The sequence below is a fragment of the Ursus maritimus genome (genome assembly GCF_017311325.1).
Source record: "Ursus maritimus isolate PB19 chromosome X unlocalized genomic scaffold, ASM1731132v1 scaffold_X1, whole genome shotgun sequence".
Classification (NCBI taxonomy): Eukaryota; Metazoa; Chordata; class Mammalia; order Carnivora; family Ursidae; genus Ursus; species Ursus maritimus.
Genome location: NW_024423319.1, coordinates 44,383,593 through 44,387,611, shown reverse-complemented (window position 1 = coordinate 44,387,611; position 4,019 = coordinate 44,383,593).

Sequence of the window (4,019 nt, the reverse complement as noted above, 5' to 3'; positions counted from 1 at the left end):
GCGTGGGCTGGTCTTCCACACCTGCGTTGCTTCTACACACTCTTCCACCGCCTCGCGCATAGTTGCAAGCTAGCACCTGACTCTTCAGGCCACAACGTGAGAAAAAATAGTAATTAGAGGCACCAGACTGGGACTCGAGCAATTCATGGACCTCTTCCGTTGTTGATGGAACAAAACATATTCCTCTCTTCAAGAATTTTGCTTCTTTTGAAGAAACACTGGGGGAGTATTATCAGTACACAGAGCCCCCAGGGAGATATCCTAGGGTTCTTGAAGATAAGCTAGACCTTGGAGGGTGAACGTGAAAATCAGGGCCATGTTAAGCGGTTAGCCATCTGTGGCAGAAAACTGAAAGATTGTCTATGATAATGTGACTGAATGATCTGGATACAAATGCGAATAATGGCATTTCAGAAATCACAGTAATTTCAGGGAGGCAGGCCTAAACTATTAGAGTCAGTTAGTAGGCAGACACCTAGTCAGTTGTACCATGCATTGTTTTTTCCTGGAGAATTCTTATCCTCCATTTCCCATATTTTCTTCCAGGTGTAGGGACATCTATAACCAAACACGCTCGCTTCCGTCTCAAGAGAATCACTTACCTGATTAATGAGGTTGGAGGGACAAATGGGTTGCACAGCCCAAGCCCACTCCCTTCAAAACTCTTGTAGCAAGCTGCCCTTATGGAGCACATGTTTTCCTCTGCCCCCAGGGATGGATCTAAAAATAGACTCCTAGCACTTCTCCCCTTTTCTGTGTCTTGTTGTCTCCCCAAGTGTTCTTATGGTATTGTTCCAAAATGTTTGGGCCTTTAAGGGATCCCCAAAACACACCCCCTTCTCCACATCTGGGTTCTAAACCACCCTAAAAAATATGAAAAAAAAAAGAATAAGGAGAAAAGTATATCTACTTTATTTTTTATAAAAATGATATTGGAGAATTTGGCTTAGATTTGCCATAAGGGAATTATGCTTCCTATTAATGAACCGCAGAATTGGGCAAACATTACTATCCAGCAGTGCTGCACAGGGACAGTCAAAAAGGTCAAGGGCTGCAAGGCATATGTATCTGCTGTCTGAAGAAGGAGTTCTATTTGTATTCAAGAAGAGTGGCTTCCTTGCAAGGCTATCTCTATAGCAGGAAAAAGTATTTCAGGACAGTTTCTTTGAGAAAACTCCTTGAAATGACTAAATAGTCCTTGTTCTAATTACGTACTCACCAAGTCACCTTCTGAGGTAGGGTTTTCCATGTGTCTCAGGGAGCAGCTTGAAGCACTACCCTATCATTTCCTTGACAAACATGATTGCAGGGGAGTCTGTTCTTGTAGAAGGGGATTGGAATGAATTCTAAATTCCAAGAATAGGATGAAAATCATATATCATGAAAATTTTTGTTGGAAATCCTTTCAAGAAGGAATTGAGGAAATGTTCAAAATCTATACCCACACTTAAACTCACACACTAGCCATAGCCAAAATTATAACTAAGTCCTACCAAACTTTCAAGAATAAGCAAATCCCTGTCTTATCCAATGATTACAGACCACAAAAAAGAGAGTTCACCAAAAATACGTGTTTTGGATATCCATTTATGTTTAACAAACACCGCCAATAGCGAATTTTTGTCCCTCAGGATTCTGTGGGCTGACTGGGCTCAGCTAGGTTGTTTTCTGCTCCGTGTGATATTTGTCACCTGGGGCTGCAGTCATCTGGAGGCTGCACTCAGCTAGGACATCCAATCACTCACGTGGTGTTCATTGTTGCTGGGGATTCAGCTGGAGCTGTTCACTGGGACACCTTGGTTCTCCCCCACAGAGTCATACTTGTGTACGGTTGCCAGATAAAATCAGGACACCAAGTTAAATTTGAATTATAGATAACTAACAAATAATTTTTAGTGTAAGTATTTCACATGCAATGTCACTTTGTTTATCTGAAATTCAAGTTCAACTGGGCATCCTGTACATTATTTGCTAAATTTGGCAACCCTAGGAGAGGAGCCTATGAATCTATCAAATAAGCATGTTCATTTTCTGAGGTCCTTATTACTATGGCTTAATGATTTGAATGGCCTTAATACGGAAGTTTTATTTTTACCAACAAGGGAAATTTGTATGAGGGTTTAGAAAAGGATCCCCAAAGTGATTCTGAGGTACAATCTGGTTAAGGGGCCTTGGTTGACAGGGAAGTTCAGGACCACATGAATTCCCTGATTCAAAGAGGAAAGATAGCTACTATTTATGGGACAGATTATTTAGAGGGTTCCAGATCCAGGTTCTTCATGCTAGTGGTAGGATTTAATTTCACAACAGCCCTGCTATTGAGGTATCACTATTCTCTCATCATAGATGTATGTTACTCCAAAGCACATGCTCCTAAGCAATCTCTGACAAAGAGATTGCTCCCCATGCCCACTGCCAGAGTCAGGGATGGGAACTGGCAGTCTGGGCACTGTTAGCTGCTGGTGGCAAGTTTCAGCAAAGGTATCAGGACATGTTCTGTTGAGGTGGTTAATCTCTGTTCTCCTGGTGTTTACCCTCGCTGCTGCAGGGAGCCAGGATTGGTGCCTCTTCCCCTACTTCAGGGGAGGTTGGAGAGGAGATTGGAAGCAGAAGCTGTCTGAAGCCTGTGTTTCTTTCATCCTTTGTGAAAACTTCAATTTTTAGAAATGATTGGGCTGCTTGTACCTTGTAGGGAGGAAAGGGCCTTTTAGGACACAGAGAAGGAAGTATTCTCTCAGAGAGGGATGAGGTCGGAGGTCTACAGGTCTTCTCAGGAGTACGTACAGAAGCAGTGCTCCATAAACACTGGGTGTGACTCCGTGGGTGGCCTGTCAAGGCTAGGAATCTAGATGTGATTGATTTTCTAGTACGGATCCAGAGATGGATGAAGAAAGAATGGGATTCCAGCTTTTGCCCTAATTACATCATGCATTCTCAAAGAGGTGACATCACCCCCAAGGAGCTGAAGATTGGTTCTTGGGGGTAGAGTTTTCATAGATATTACGATGGTCTGTGAACTTTCAAAGGACCACAGTATACAAGCAGATAAACTACATTTGTGGTCTTAAAAATGTCATATTGCACTGGGGAGTAGGGTTGGAGGTGATTCAGCAAAAAAAATGTCTGAAAAGGCTCCTTGAAGGGGGCGATAATGAAAGAAACTTGACAAACATTTTGTATACAGTGACCTTTTATGTATCTGGTGGGCCACCAGGTGTTAGGGACAGGTCACTTAAATTTCCCCATGGGTACTCACTCAATAATCACTCTTGGTGGTGACAGTGATGGTGATGGTGATGATGATGATGATTATTATAGAAATGCAATCCTGCACCTGAAGTCAAGAGAACTGGGTACGTGAATTGTTGGTTTTTAAGATGATAAATAGAAAAGGATCAGTAAGAATAGGTGTTTTCTCTGGGGAAGAGGATATGGAGGGTAGGAAATTAATGTTTATAAAATTAATGTAAACAAGTGATATTCTAAGTTGTAATCTCCTTTCATCTTTTTTTAAGGGGGCTCTACACCCAATATGGAGCTTGAACTCAAGATCCCAGGATCAAGACGGAGCCTGCCAGGCACCCTGTAGTCTCTCCTTTTATCTTAACACATATTCAAGTTATGTATTTAATCCTATAATTCAGATCATGATAGGAAGTCAGGGGAGGTTAAGTAAATCAGGGAAACTGCCCCGAAAGCCTGCTCAGTAGTGGAAACTGGAATTACTCTAAAATTTTTCCCATTGTGTCCTGAAGCTGCCAAGGCTCTGAATGCCCTAATCTCTCTGGGCATTGACATTTGATGCTGCCCAAAGTGTTGTTTAGCTTATTAATAATGACCTCTGTTATTTTCAATTATACTATTATTGTGAATTTTATTTATTTTTTAATTTTTTGAAAGATTTTATTTATGGGGCGCCTGAGTGGCTCAGTCATTAAGCGTCTGCCTTTGGCTCAGGGCGTGATCCCGGCCTTCTGGGATTGAGCCCCGCATCAGGCTCCTCCGCTGGAGCCTGCTTC